A 16,045-nucleotide genomic window follows, 5' to 3' on the forward strand; every position below is an offset into this window, starting at 1 on the left:
CCTACATCTTTTGAGCTGTCTCAGTTCCATGTCTTCATATAACCTCATTTGCCCTGTGTGGTAGGCATGTGCTTGTGACAGCCTCAGTGTGGAGGGGTCAGATTGAAGTCTGTTTTGGAGATAGAGGGCAGGTTGACATTCTGCTGTGCAGGGAGTCCTCTCATGACTCTTACTATGTGAGTTATTCCAACGACAATGGTGTGCTTTCTTTTTTCTTTTCTTTTTTGTTTGAAAGTCATCATTTTAATCAATTCCTCATTGTACCAACCCCCCACACACCCAGAAGACCTTTCTGTTGAAAACTAGTACTTTACATGCCAAAAACTAACTAACTCCACAATGCAGCTGTAATGGTCTTTCACCTTTGCCAACTTCAGAGGTCCAACCTTAAGAGAACGGGACATTGGGTAGAGGGCAGAAAAGGGAAAAGGGCTGACCAGGGTGGAGGGAGTGGAGTGATTGTGATGATCACATTGATCATGGTTCATTTCTGGGTGTCTTCCACGGCCAGTTCAAAACTTCCAAAATAAGGTCAAGTGGCAGCAGGCTTAAATTTGCATCACAAGCTATTAGGAAGTATGCCCCATCTGTGGCATCCTAAGTATCTTGGCATCTTCCCCATCAAGGGGGGTGTTGGGAGAGGACGCACCTAGCTTTAGTCCAACAGTATCAAACAGCCCTGCAGTCAGTAATAACCATTACCTGCTGGGGCCGTTCTCTGAGTCTGCCACTGCTACTGCTGTGGGGCCTGGTCTGCTTCATAGCCTTCTGTCTTCATATCATTGAGCCCTAGCTCCTCATTCTGGTCAAAGGTGCGTTGTACTGCTCCATCTTCATCTTTGGATCATCTTCAGGTGCATACAAGTTCTGCAAGTAACTGTTTTTTGCTGGATCATTCATAATAAAGTGGGCCTTCACCTTACCCTGGATGATCTGGTCCAGCTTCTGGCTAAACTCCTGTAGTTTATCCGACTGACCAGGATTGCAATTGTCACCGAGGGTGAAAGGGTTCTTGGTCACCAGTTCCCGGATGTCTTTCAGGAGCCCCTCCAAAGTGGTAAACTTGCTCCCAAGAACTGCCATTCCTAGTCCAAATTCCAGCTCCGGGATTTCCACACTACATGTCTCAGACTTAAGGAGGTCTCTTGTCATATCTGAGGGATCTGTGATAGGAGAGTGATCCTGGTGCCCAGGGGCTCCACTGCCCCACCAGACTTCACCTCATTGGTCCGATGCCCGCAGTTCTCGCAGTTAGTGTCCATGATGAAAACCTCCTTAAAGTGGGGGATTTGCACTAATTTCATATTGGTCTGAGCTGGAGCATTGCACTCTGGGAGTTTGTATTGAACTGGAGCCCTTCATTTCAGAGGTCTTCCTCTTCAGGCTTCTCTTCTGGTGCTTCTGCTTGGAGCCCCAGCATTTCTGCCTGTTGAAGTGTCCGGTTGTAGTGCGTGACCACCAAAGCATCGTCTTTCCTGGGAGCATGTGGGTTTTCTACAAAGCTGTTCCCTGACGGATCATCAGTGATCAGAGTGAAAGGTGAGGCTACTTGCTTTAGCGCCTTCGATTTGACAATTCTTTCAGCTTTCGTGTGGGCTGGTCCTGTTCCAGGCCAGAGATAGCACGGCTGATCAATCCTTCCACAGTGGTCAGAGCTTCCTTCTGGCTAAAAGCTGGAATTTCAAAATCCAGCTCAGGGATCCAGGTAGTGGCAGAGTCTGTCTTCACCACTTCTCTGTTCATGTCCTCCTGGCCCCTAAAGATCAAGGTGTAGCACACTCCCTGGTCCTGGATCCAGCCCGCCAACTAGTTCTCCGTGTTGCTCCAGCTACAGTGCTCGCAGGAAAAGGAGCTCACAATGATTTCTGTTGTGGTAGCAGTTCATGCACAGTGACTTGATCTCGGTAAGCTGCTGCTCCTCATCCTCGGCGCTGATGGGCTGGAACAAGTGCCCAGTGGTCCGAGCCCTGACAGCCCGGCCTGGCGGGGGGAAGATGCGAAGATGTGGCAGCAGGCCCCGAGGGGGCCCGGCACCGCCCCGCCATCCGCCATCCAATGGTGTGCTTTCTAACTGACTGCCTGGCTGGTTGCTTGCAGTGGTTATAATTTTAAAAGGCCATGACATGCTTTTTCCAATGGAGTCCTCTGTGCCCAGATGTTTAATATAGGATTTATTATTATTGAAGTATGGCTAGACCAGCAACTCAGCAAATAAGCATTATTGGAAAAAGTTTGTTAACTCCTGGTTCTCTAGATGAAAGGGTGTCAGGCTAAGGGGATCCCACAGGGAAGCAAAGAGCCAGTCAGAAGGCAGAAGGATCCATGAGGAAGAGTGACAGAGAGGCTCCATGTTTGTTTCCGTGATAAGGAACAGGCAAGGCATGGTGAGCAAGCCTAGGGTAGACTAGCTGGACAATTTTAGTATGTCTGGGATGTAGAGCTGTCCTTGAGCTGTCTATTCTTTATGCCTACTTGATTAAAACTGGAAAATAATAGTCTAGAATGATAGTCCCCAACAAACCGGTGTGAGGGTATGAGCTCTGGACTGCTGGTTTGTATTTGAAAACTGTGTTTATAGGCTAGTTACATGCATCTCTAGTAACTGGCTACATTGTATTGGTACCAGAATACCAGAATAAGCAGATGGAGGACATGGGTCGTACATAGCGCAAAGTTATGCTCGTTAACTAGTGGTTTTGAGGGCATTTTCTATGCTGAGCAGATGTGCTCACAGGAGACTGCAGTGTTAAGTATGCAAAACTGGGTCCCTACTCTACCACAAAGGTAGGGACCTGGTTTTTAAGGTAGATTATGTCTTCACTATTTTCCTTGCCTTCCCTTTCCCTTTTGTTTTCCCTTCCTTTCTTTTCCTTGTTTCTTTTTCTGCAGAACTAAGGATTGAGTTCAGGCCTTTGTGCTCGCCAGCAAAGTCTTCTAACACTAGAGCCATAACCCTAGTCCTACTTTTAGTTTGTTTTCTGGAAGAGTTCTCATGCTTTTCTTTGGAGCTGGCCTTGGACCATGATCTCCTACCTACAGCTTTTGAGTAGTTGGGATTATAGGCCTGTGCCACCATTTGTTTTTCACAAGAATTGTGTGTGTGTGTGTGTGTGTGTGTGTGTGTGTGTGTGTAAAAGGAAATTGTTAAGGGACTACTTTCCTGTTAACGCCTATTGCTCAGAAGCCTGTCATTTCCAAGGTGATGTACACTCAGCTCTCCAGCCCAGGGCAGCCAGTAAGGCTCTGTGCCCCATCTGAGCTGAGAGAACATCTTTGTGCTGTTTATCTTGCTCTGTGCTTTCTCATCATTGACTTCACAAGGCACTCAGATCATCTGTGAGGTAAATACTCTATTCACCCAAATTCCTCAGATGTATATGAATAATGTACCCAAAGTGACACAATTAGTGGATCAGATTGATTCCAAACCCCAGTTGTTTTTGAGCTTGCTATGCTGTGTACTTATCCATAATGTAAAGACAAGGACAGATCTCAACTTTTTGAGTAGCTCGGATTACAGGTATGAGCCACTGGTGCCCTGCAAGGAGACATTGCTTCTTTATTGGAAACTTATCTTAGCCCTGAGGAATCAGAGCTGTTGAGTTATAAATGCAGTTTTACTTGTTTATTGGGTCCTATTCTTCCATAGCAATAATGGATTGGCATATCAAGACCTTTTACAATTCATTATCAGTCTGCTTCTGCCTGATTGGCTGAGTGGACATGAATAGTGAGGGGGGACATAAAATGAGCAGATTTTACCATTAAGACTTAAGAATTCAGGAAGAAATAGATTTTTTGACAGTATATTCCCTGGAACCTCAACTCCAAGATCTTATTCTCTATTTAAATGCTGGGGATCAAACCCCAGGGCATTTTGCTAAGTATACTAAGTATGAACTCTATCTCTGCACTACATTCCCAGCTCCACCAGCCAGGGTTTAGATGGGAGATGATGCTCAGGCAAGACACACCTATGGGAGTTTTGGTGATTGATTAGAGGTAAGAGTCTCATGGACTTTTCTGTCCAGACTAGCTTCAAACTGACATCCTCAGATCTTAGGCTTCTGAGTAGACAGGATTACAGGTGTGAGCTACCAGCACCTGCTGACCACAAAGCTTATGATGGTGATTGTTTTGTTTGTTTTGTTCATCCAGATGTTCTAGAAATAACTCAGAAGCAAAGGAGCATTTGATACTGTGAGCTTATCTTTTTTTTTTTTTGTCTGTGGTTGATTTTGACAGAAATTGTGTACAAAGTTGAAGGGTGAGTGAGTGGAGAAATTTTCCAGTCATAGATGGGATTTTACACAGTCTGATTCTTGCAGGAGGAGGGCCTGCTATAATCCTGTGTCAGCATGGTTGCTGGAGCTACAGCCACATGAATATTCATATAGTGTTGACAGTTGTCTTTTTCATGCCCCTGATGGAAACCTAGGAAACTAGCCACTCCAGTACTGCAGTTCTGCAGCTTATAAGCACTCCTTCCATTCTAGCTAGTGTGGGAGGCTTGAAATAGGCAATAAAGGGCAAATACCCTACCCTGAGGAACTAGAAGATTTGTTTCAAGATTTGTTCCTGAAACAGAACTGTCCTTGGCAGGGAGGTTGCATAGTGTGGTGATCCCTAGGGAGGCCTGTGCAGGGCTGTGGCCCCTGTGGAGTTCCGAATGGTATCCTTGGTTCCAGTGATGCCTGTACATCTGTGATTCCCCTGGAGGCCTGTACAGGGCTGTGGTGTTAGTGGTGTCCCACACAGTAGTGTCATCACTGGCTGTTCTTCATGGTAAGGGTCTTAACTTGAGGAATTTTGCCCTCTTTTCCTCACACTTTTTGCTTCCTGCTCCTTGGCAGATTCTTAGCCTCACAGGTCTCAATAGCATCTTAGAAATCTGTCTTCAGCAAGTGCCAAAGCTCAACAGGACAGCTAAATGAGTTCATAGGCAATGTGTATTAGATTGAAGTGGGTCACCCTCCTTATCGACAAGGAGTTTCACGAAGATGGAATGTTAGGTACATGGAATTCACTATATTTTCTTATTTTCTACATGTTTGGCACTGTAAATCCCATAATCTGTTGTTTCTTATTCTATGGTTTCAGTTACTTTACATCAGTAGCCCAGAAATACAAAATGAAAAATGTTAGAAATAAGCCACTCGCAAGTTTTCAAGTTGTGCACTGTTTTGAGTGGTGTGAGGAAATCTTATACCAGACATGAATCACCCCTCTGTCTGGTGTGCTCACGCTAGTGAAAACTGCTTGCCCCTCAGCAGATGGGAGACAGATTGCATGGGCATAACCATCATTACAGCACATTGTTGTAAGTGGTCTATTTGAGTATTAGTTATTGTTGTCAGTCTTTAATTCACCAGTCAAACTCTATCAGAGGTAAGTATGTCTAGAACAAGTATGAATGTTTAGGTTCGTTACTGAGGCGTCAGGTACCCTCTAGGGGACTTGGAACTTGTCCTGGAACTTGTCCTGGAACTTGCTCTGACACATGGACCTCTCTGACTGTGGGAGAGACCTTTCTTCCAAGGGTAGCTAATTTTAGAAATAGCAAAAAACCTGATCTGTGAGCCAGTTTTTTGATATGAAAACTAACAAATCCAAGTTCATCTCCCTGTCCTCTTTTATGGAATCCCTTATAAATCTTTCCTTCTTTCATTTTATTTTATTGTGTTGTAAAGATATTGTACAGAGGAGTCACTGTTACATAAGTAAGATAATGAGCATATTTCTTGTCAAGCATAGTTAGGAATCTTTCTGTCCTGACTCCTCTCAAGGCCAGGCACCAGACAACTGGTCCTCCACTCTCTGTCCTGGAGCTTAGAGCCTGTTATAAATTGAGCTGTGCAATCCTTAATGTGCTCAGCCTCTAACCCTGCCTTACCATTTCTTTCCTCAAACCTTACTATAGAGCTGGGGATGTCATTCGGTGTCAGAGTACTGACATATGCCTAGCGTGAGTCCCTAGGTTCTATCAAGAGCACCTTAAAACAAATAAACCAATAAAACATAATGAAATTTTTCTTGCTCTTTCTGTCCTCTGGCTGACTGGTGTTTTCTAAGTTGCCTTCATAACACAGCAATCCCATTGCTCTTGAGAACTGTGGCTAACAAACTACCTTCTAAAAATAGTTGTTTTTAACTGAAAAATAATAATGGTACTTATTTACAGGACATGATATGATTTCTATATATATTTGTGTATATATACATATATATGTACACACACATAAACACACACATATATCCAGATCTTTGTCCTCACCATACCTAAATAATAATAATACTTACAATAATACTAACAATAAATAAACCCTGCCGTGTTAGTCATTTTTTATTATTGTGGAAAAATACCTAAAAAAATAACATAAGAGAGAAAAGATTTATCATAGTTAATGGTTTCAGAGATAAAAGTTTGTAGTCAGTTGACTCTTGCTTTTAGGCCAGTAGAAACATCATGGCAGAGAGAAGCTACTCACCCATGCCAGCCAGGGAGCAGAGAGAAGTTAAGTGATAAGATACAACTGTCAAAGGAAACCCTCCCAGTGATTTACTCTTTCAATCAGAGCTCACCGTCCACGAAGTCCCAATATCCCTTCAATTATGACTCCAACAATGGAAATGAATTAGGCTAGTGCCCTCACGATCCCATCATTTCTCGAAGTCCCGCCTCTGAACATTGCATTGGGACCAAGCCTTCAACACATGAACCTTTTGGGGAATATTTCATACCCAAACCAGAATAGCTATATTTCATTTTCTATTGTTTTATTTTTAAATTTTAGTTGATATATAAAATCTGTACATGTTTATGGGGCACCATGTGATAATTTATACACTGTGTTCACTTTAAAACAGATGTACTGGTGAGCTTATTATCTTCCTAGATGGAAGCGCCATTCATTACTGGAGGCTATTTGTTAGCAATAATTAATTGTAGAAGATTCTATAAGCCATCACACCTTGACACTATTTTTTTACTGTTGGATTGGATGACAGAGTGGAAAGCATGTTAAAGTTTAGCATGAAAAAGTTTGGAGGAGGGAGGAGTTGGGGAGGTGGGGAGGGAAGGGATAGTAGGGGAAAAACAAAGGAGAGGGTAACAATGCTCAATAGGAAGTGTACTCATTACCTTACTCATGTAACTGTAACCCTCTGTACAGTATCTTTATAATAAAAAATAAATAAAAAACAAAAAGTTTGGGATTGCTGTGTGTCAGATGACAGTGTCAAAAAAAAAACTGACTTTATTTTTATTTTTTATTTTTTTGGGGGGATCTGGTCATGGGGCCTGAACTCTGGGCCTGGGTGCTGTCCCTCAGCTCTTCAGCTCAAGGCTAGCGCTCTACCACTTGAGCCACAGCGCCACTTCCGGCTTTTTTCTTTTTGCTTATGTGGTGCTGAGGAATCGAACCCAGGGCCTCAGGCATGCAAGGCAAGCACTCTACCACTGAACTACCTTCCCATCCCTGACTTTATTTTTAAATGATTGGTGTGTTTTTTTCTTTTTATTAACATGAATCAATTGCATGAGGGGGATTTGTTTTGATATGGCCATATATACATAAAATGGACCTTAATCAGATTCACCCCCTGGTCACTCTCTTTATCCCCCTGTTCCTATTCCCCAAACCAATCTCAATAAATGCACATGAAATATTTTAATCACATTAACTCTCCTTCATCCTCCCCATTTGCCCTCCTCCAATCTGTTTTACACTGCTGTCATTCATTTTTTAGTATGTTAATTATTCAAAAGAACTTCACCATGCCCATTATCCTTTAATGTTCAAAAGTTTTAGTGCATTTTATTTTGCTTTCTTCATTAACAGGAAAAATATATTTCAGTATTATTCACCCCCTAACATTGTCTTTTCTTCCTCCCTTTCTAATTCCTCCAAATAGCCCTATAATTACAAATACAATCTTCTATCATATATATTCAATATAGCATATATAATAACACATATGTGATACATAATATAATACAATATAAACATATCATATATACATATGTATATGATATTATGATCATCTACATATTTACATGTAATTTTAGGTCTAGAATTCACATATGAGAGAAAATATGTGACCTTTGTCTGTCTGAACCTAATTTACTTTGCTTAACATGATAATCTCCTGTTCTGTCCATTTCCCTGTAAATGACATAATTTCGCTCTTTGTACAGCTGAATAATACTCCATTGTGCATTTTCTTGTTCCATTCATCAGTTGTAGGACATTTGGCTGATTCCATAGCTTGGTTATTGTGAATAGTCTTACAACAAACATGGGTGTACGTGTCTCTATTCTATCTTGACTTATATTCCTTCAGATTATATGCCAAGAGTGATGTATTGTATGCTAGTTATATTTTTAGTTTTTTGGGGAATTTTATAGTGGTTGAACTAGTTTACACTGCATAAAGTTACCCTGTACCCTATATCCTTGCCAGCAATTGTTGTTTGGGCTCTTGGTGGTGGCTATTCTGATTCATTGTTGTTTTAATTTGCATTTCTTTTATAGCCCAGGATGTTGAGCATTTTTTATAACAAAGTAACTTTTTTCTTAATGCAAATGAAACAAAGTTGAGAAGAATAAACAATAAATTCCATGAAGAAATCAAGTTCTTAATAATAGCTTAAATTAGCTCACAGAAAAAAGACAAAACTTTGCAGGATGAAACTTGGTAGATCTAAAATGTGTGACATAAATATGGGGTTAAGTACTACCTTGCTCATGCCCATATCAAAGAATCTGAGGGTTGAATGTGAACACTTATGCATTAAATGAGTTACATCAGCATGACTAGGAATGCACCATCAATCAATCAATGTATCTATCTATCTATCTATCCACCAATGGATGACCAGAAGTATAATGAATGGATGCCTTTGATGATAATGACACTTCCATAATTAAAAAAAAATTTATTGTAAAAATGTTGTACAGAGTTACATGAGTACAGTAATGAGTACATTTCACAGCGAGCATTGTTACCTCCTCCATTATTTTCCCTCTACCATCACTTCCCTCCCCACCTCTCTAACTCCTCTGGTCCTCCCATTGTAAAGTTCGTTTTCAATATAGTGTCCTGTAAATCTCGTCATAACAGTGGGTCAGCCTGCATCCTCATTTAAGCATTCTGCAATATCCCCTCCCCTCCCCAAATTACAAAAATATATATACAAGGTGCAGAGCACTGGCATCAAATCCAGTGAAAACAGGGGTTATACCATGGGGGAAGAACATACAATAGAAACAAAAGAATCACATAGTGTATTGTAAGTACATTAAAAACACTAGCAAGCAAGAAAAGAAAGAAAAAAAACAACAACAACAAATTCTCTTGTGTCCCTGTCTGGGGTACATTTTGCTTAACATTATCTCATGTGATAGTATGCACATGGCCTTTGACCTACTCTGCTTGTCCTAGACATGTACTAGTCACTGCGAACAAGGGAAACCATGAGACCTATGTTTCTTTGGGCCTGGCTTACTTCACTTAATGTGATTTTTTTCCAAGTCTTTCCATTTCCTAACCAAAGAGGCAATGCCATATTTTCTGATGGAGGCATAGAATTCCATTTTTTTTTTTTTTTTTTGTCGGTCTTGGGGCCAGAACTCTGGGCCTGGGCACTATCTCTCAGCTCTTTAGCTTAAGGCTAGTGCTCTACCACTTGAGCCACAGTGCCACTTCCGGCTTTTTCTGTGTATGTGGTGCTGAGGAATTGAATGATTAAAATATAATATATACATGTGCAAAATACTATGGTAAAGCCCTAGTAAAGTAAATAAAATGAATAACTGGAAAGCAAAACAGGATCTGCTTGGAGATAAGTATCAGTAGGAGTGGAGAGGGTGAAGGGAAAAGGCAAATGAAAATGGTCAAAGTTCCTTATATGCTTATATGAGAACAAACCAATGAAGTCAGTTGACATGTTTTTTTTTTTAATAGAGACTGATAAAGGCAGTGAGATTGATGGGATACATTGTATGCATATAGGGAAACATCCCAACAACACTCCCCTGTACGATAAATGTAGGCTAACAAAAACTTTTAAAAAAGTGATATGTGTTTTCTTGAAGCGTGGAAAGTATTTAGAGAATAAATAATTACTAGTTATAGAGGATGTAAGTTTCTGTATGATTAGACATGTTAATTTTAATAATTCTATCTAAAAAATTCAAAGCAAATTGGATTTTAATCCCCTTGAGCCCAAGTTTTCTTGTGATGATGTACACCACATAGGCCTTTAGTAGTATATTATTATTCTTTTTGTAATAAAAATGTAAGAAAGTTAACCATATCATTTTTATTGAGTCATATGGATGATATTTCTTTGGAAAAAAGTATATGCCTCTAATATGCAATACAGGATAAATCTGATTTCAACCCCCTAAATGGTATTAGAGACCAAACACTGAGAACTTCCTCATTCTCTTCCTTACAATACATCACTTGGCCTACCGGTTTTTATCTTTTCTTTTTTTTTTTCAGGTAAAGGGTAGGTTTATTCAGTAGACCTGCTGGACCAGGCAAGGTTGGCACCGTGGCTGGGAAAGGCCTGGGAAAGAGAGAGAGGAAAGAGCTATAGCAGAGAGAAAGCAGAGAGAGCTAGAAAAAAAACAGTGAGGGAGATAGGTAGCAGAGAGCTAGAATAGAACAGAGAGCGCGCCTGGGCCTGTGCTAGGCCTTATCTAGGGTATGGGCGGGGAAAGGTGTGGCCACATCAAATTCAGATTTGACCTCAGCAGATGCAGATGTGACCTCTTCCAGGTGTCCCAGTTGCCTACGTAATGCAGGTACTGGGTGGAGACTTTGCTGCGAGGAGGGTGGAGTCTGCTAGCCATCCAGGAGCGGACCTTACATTCTAGCCTTTTAATAATCATGAAATAGGGCACAGATTCTCTCTGGCAACTTCCTGCTGAAAAGGGGCTTGGATAATAGGGGTAAAAGGCTGGAATTTGGTCTCCTCCCAGAGAAGGCAGTGAGCAGCAGCTGTCCCTTGGTGGCGTTGAATCCTTAGATGAAGTCAGGAAAAGCCTCATGAGCATTGAGAGGCAGAGTAGAGAAGTGGTGTGGACGTGGATGTGAAGGCAGCAATGGTATCCATGCGCTGTGTCCGCAGCAGACAGTTGGGTTCGCAAAAGGCCGTCAGAACTGTGGGTATTCTTCAGAGCAAAAAGGGAAAAACAAACAAAAAGAAAAAAGAGGAAAAAACAGAGAGGAATCTCAGCTATCCTGACTTTAAGCCCTTTATCCGAGTCACGGCACCATTTATGTTAGGTTTTTAAAAGAGGTAGCCGAGTAAGACCAGCACCAGCACGCATGTGGTATTCAGGTAAGGGGTAGGTTTATTCAGTAGACCTGCTGGACCAGGCAAGGTTGGCACTCCACGTGGCTGGGGAAGGCCAGGGAAAGAGGGAGAGGAAAGAGCTAGAGCAGAGAGAAAGCAGAGAGAGCTAGAAAAGAACAGTGAGGGAGATAGGTAGCAGAGAGAGCTAGAATAGAGCAGTGAGAGAGCAGAGAGCTAGAAACGAATAGAGAGGACGGGTTTTATCTTAATCCCATCATTTAGCCAGAGATTCTATGAATGTGACCAGGAGATTGTTGGGGGAAGGTGGGCTGGAATATTTTTTAAATTTTTTTTATTGTAAAAATAGTGTACAGAGGGGTTACAGTTACATGAGTGTACATTTCCTATTGAGCATTGTTACCTCTTCCTTTGTTTTCCCCTTACCATCCCTTCCCTACTCACCTAATCTTATTTTTTCTTTTTGAGACAGCATTAACTTGTAGCCCAGGCTGACTTGAACTAGAATCCTCTTGTCTCAGCATATTCAGCTTGCTTTCTTATTTTACTGCTAATGTTTTCTGTTTGAGGAGCTTGAAACTAAGTCTAAAATTCTTTTGTAAATTTTGGACAATTTAAACTGACTATCAATATCATAGCTGGGCAAACTGCAAATCTTTCTCATTCACAATTTTGCTTTCACAAGAACTATTAACTTGAAAATGAAAAAAGAAAAAAACCAAAAACCAAAAAACAAAGAAACAAAGTCCCCAACAAGGATTAGAATGATTAAAATTAGCATGTCTAATCATACAAAAACTTACATCCTCTATACCTAGTAATTATTCTCTAAATACTTTCCACACTTCAAGAAAACACTTGTCATTTTTAAAAAAGTTTTTGTTAGCCTACATTTATTGTACAGGGGAGTGTTGTTGGGATGTTTCCATATATGCATACAATGTATCCCATCAATCTCACTGCCTCTATCAGTCTCTATTAAAAAACATGTATACTCCAAGTCTGTGTGACTTGCCTCTAACTGGCTTACCTCTAAAACAAAAGACACTATACAGTGTCATGTAAAATAGAATTAGGATGTACAAGGTACCCAGTTCAAGCTCATCATTGAATAAAAAGAAGAAAAAAAAAGAAATAGAATTTGGGAGTGTTTGGCATTGTTTTTTAATTTTAAATCTATCATGTTTACCAAATTCCAGTAAAACTAGTTCTGTATTAGAAACTCTAATGAAAAACTTAAAAGAGACTGACAGCCCAATGGTACACAGATACCACTTTATAAATTTTGTGAGCGAAGTTGGAAAAGTTTGTATTTATTTTACTGGCATTCTTGGTTCTTGTCCTAGTTTTATAAGCCAGAGAACAACAACCCAGTTGCCCCTCTGTAGATGAATGGATCAAGAGAATGTGGTATATATATGTATACATATGCATATATATATATAGGTATATTACACACACACACACACACACACACACACACACACACACACACACACTGGAATTCTATGCTTCCATCAGAAAGAATGGCATTGCCCATTTGTAAGGAAATGGAAAGACTTGGAAAAAATATCTCATTAAGTGAAGTAAGCCAGACCCGAAGAAGCATAGGTCCCATGATTTCCCTCATTTGTAATAATTAGTATATGTCTAGGATAGTCCTAGCAGATGAGCAGAATAGCTCAATAGCTATGTACATATAACCATATGTACTCCAAGACATGGACACAAGAGGTTTTTCTTTTCTTTTTTTTTTTTTTTAGTGTTCTAGGTGATTTCTTGTTTCTTTTGTGTTTTTTCCTATGTTTTATCTCCTGTGGTCGCTGTATTTGATTTTGGTACCCTAGTATTGTATATAAATCTATCTGAATTAGAGAAGGGAAGGGGAACAACAAAATGGTAAGACAAAGGACAAAGGGGGAACCAACACAACAGCGATATTCACAAGATAATATGTTGGAAATGATCTGTACAATTGGGGGGAGGGTAGGAGGAAGGAAAGTGGGAGAAAAATGAGGGAGGGGGGTAACAAGTTTGACAAGAAATGCACTTACTACTTTATTTTTGTAACTGTAACCCTTCCGTACATCACCTTGACAATAAAAAATAATTAAAAAAATGCTCTAACTTATTTGGTCTGTTAATGGTTTCTCATTATTATAGTTAATTAGATATGGAAGCTAATTAAAATACCCAGTGAATACTTCTTGCCACCTGAAATCCTTGTTGTCTACCATAATAGATGGTCTCTTTGTTTATTCCTAATAATACTATTGGAGTATCTTTTCTAGATGGAATCAAGATACTTTCTCTAGGTTATATTTAGGTCTTTTATGAGACAACTTCTCCCTCTTCCCCAAATGGCATGTCACATAGGAGAATAGCTAAAGGAAACAAATGAAATCAGAATAATTACGATTAAGGAATAATATGAAAAACCCATATTTCTTTGCTTTTACCTTTTCCATGAACAAGTGTGATGTTCTTAGGACCAAGAACATATTGATCTGTCTTATGATTAAATGGAAAAATTTATCATCCCTTTAAATGATAGACTCATTTGGGACAGTCCAGAAGGTATTGGTTGCTACTTGACAAATTGCTAGTTTGATTTCTCAGACTAAAAAGTGGGCTTTGAAAATTCACTCTACTGTTTACCATTGCTAAGGGGAACTGAGAACTAGACGGCTCACAATTTTTTGTCTTTTGTTTTGGATGTAAACCAGTCAGAATCAAGTCATACAAGCTTGGAGTATACCCTAATCCCTGATCCATACCCAAGAGTTGAAAATTAACACCCTGGTGAGATCCAAAATCTGAAGGTGGTACTAAGTGACTAGATCAATATTAGTTTACAAGGGGGATCTAATTTGTTTTTCTGTCAAATCCCTTATTACGAAGAACACACACTCATGATTTAAACTGTGTTTCGCTGCATTAAGCTTATACCCCTGTGGTTCTTGTTACCAGAACTGTGATTTTGTAGTCACAAATAAGAGATAGTCCCCAAAGTAGGCCTGCTCTGTAAATACTGTCAGAAAGGGTGGTTTAAATCAATGATTCTAAAGCCTTTGGCTTCAACATTTTGTGGGAAATGCTCTCCAAAACTTAATTGATTCATAGCTATTTAGATAGAATTGGTACAACTCATTTCCCCATTCATTTCACAATGGATTTTAAGTGGGTAAATTGGCTTGAGTGGTCAGTTTTACCCTATCCTCTGTGTTCTGAAAATATGACCAGTATGATCAGAGATGGTTGCGAACCTCACCAGCATAGTTTAAAATTAACCATTCCAATCTGGGTGTTGGAGGCTCACACCTGTAATCCTACCTACTCAGGAGGCTGAGGTCTGAGGATCGCAGTTCAAAGCCAGCCTGGGCAGGAAAGTCTGTGAGACTCTTATCTCAAATTAACCACCACAAAACTGAAATGGTCTGTGGCTTGAGTGGTAGAGCACTTGCCTTGAGCAGAAGAGCTCAGGGACAGTGCCCAACCCCAGAGTTCAAGCCCCAGGACTGACCATAAACAAACAAACAAACAAACAAGTAAGTAAGTAAACTAGCCATTCAATGGGTGATTTTTTTCTTTGTGTCAGTCCTTGAGCTTGAACTTAGTGCCTGGGTCAGTCAGGGTGCTGATGCTGAGTTTCTTAGTTCAAAGCTAGTGATCTACCCCTGGAGCTATAACTCTACTCCCAGTGTTTTGGTGCTTAATTGGAGACAAGAGTCTCATGGGATTTCCTGCTTGGTCTGGTTTTGAACAGTGATCCTCAGGTCTCAGCCTTCTGAGTAGCTAAAATTATAGGTATGAGCCACTAGCAAGTGATTTTTTTTAAAATGGTAACTGTGGCCATAATCTTTTTCTTAGATTTAAGCAGTATCAGTGATACCTCCCAGGGTGGAATTTTTGAATCTATAGTTGAGCAGAGGGTATGGTGGAGGAAACTGCTTACCTCATAGCAGCTAGAAGGAGAGAGAAATAGAGAGTGGGGGAGGGGAAAGAGACTGAGTACACACCAGGGACACAGACTTTTCCAGGGCATGCTCCTAAGTGACTTCCTTCCTCAACTAGGCATCTCTTACTATAAAATTTCCATCACCTCCTAATAGTTCCACCAGCTGGTAAATAAGCCAGCTTAGTGCATAGCCTTTGGGGAACATTTTAGATTCCAACCAGAATTGTGAGAATGGTTTAAGAATTTTCATTTATAAAAATGCACAGTTAGGATAGATTTAGTGTTGTGACCTGGGTCATTTTAGCAGTACATGATATGCATGCATATATATATACATACATACATACATATATACAGATATATATGAACAGATATTAGAAAAGAACTATAAATCTATAAAGATGAATATTTCCACTGTTTTTTACCTTTCATATAATATATTCTATCATTTTCCTAAGAGTTGTACTGTCAAGATCTGTAACTGTGGTTGTATAATTCAAATACAGAAGATATTGTTTAATTTTCACACTTAAGTTTGAAGTAAAGAAAAGAGTAGGTCTAGGTAAGTCACCTTGTTTTCACAGCCATCCTGGAGCCTATCCAGGTGCCGGGGGCTCTTCCCTGGGCTTCAAAGGCCTAGGGGTGAGACAAGTGTATTTGTGGGGCTGCAGGTCTTTGTGACAGAAGTCTACCTGCTGATACCAGATTTCTAATAAAGACTCCCAATATGACCTCTTGAAATGTGGCTTCTCTGTATCTCA

The 16,045-nt window shown here is 40.2% G+C and overlaps 1 pseudogene; it reads right to left on the bottom strand.

Moving 5' to 3' along the window:
• Positions 1-709: 709 nt before the first annotated feature.
• On the bottom strand, positions 710-2,125 carry LOC122121951 (annotated as a pseudogene).
• Positions 2,126-16,045: the final 13,920 nt, after the last annotated feature.

This window comes from Dipodomys spectabilis, unplaced genomic scaffold, assembly GCF_019054845.1.
Source record: "Dipodomys spectabilis isolate Male_0828 unplaced genomic scaffold, ASM1905484v1 ptg000199l, whole genome shotgun sequence".
Lineage (NCBI taxonomy): Eukaryota > Metazoa > Chordata > Mammalia > Rodentia > Heteromyidae > Dipodomys > Dipodomys spectabilis.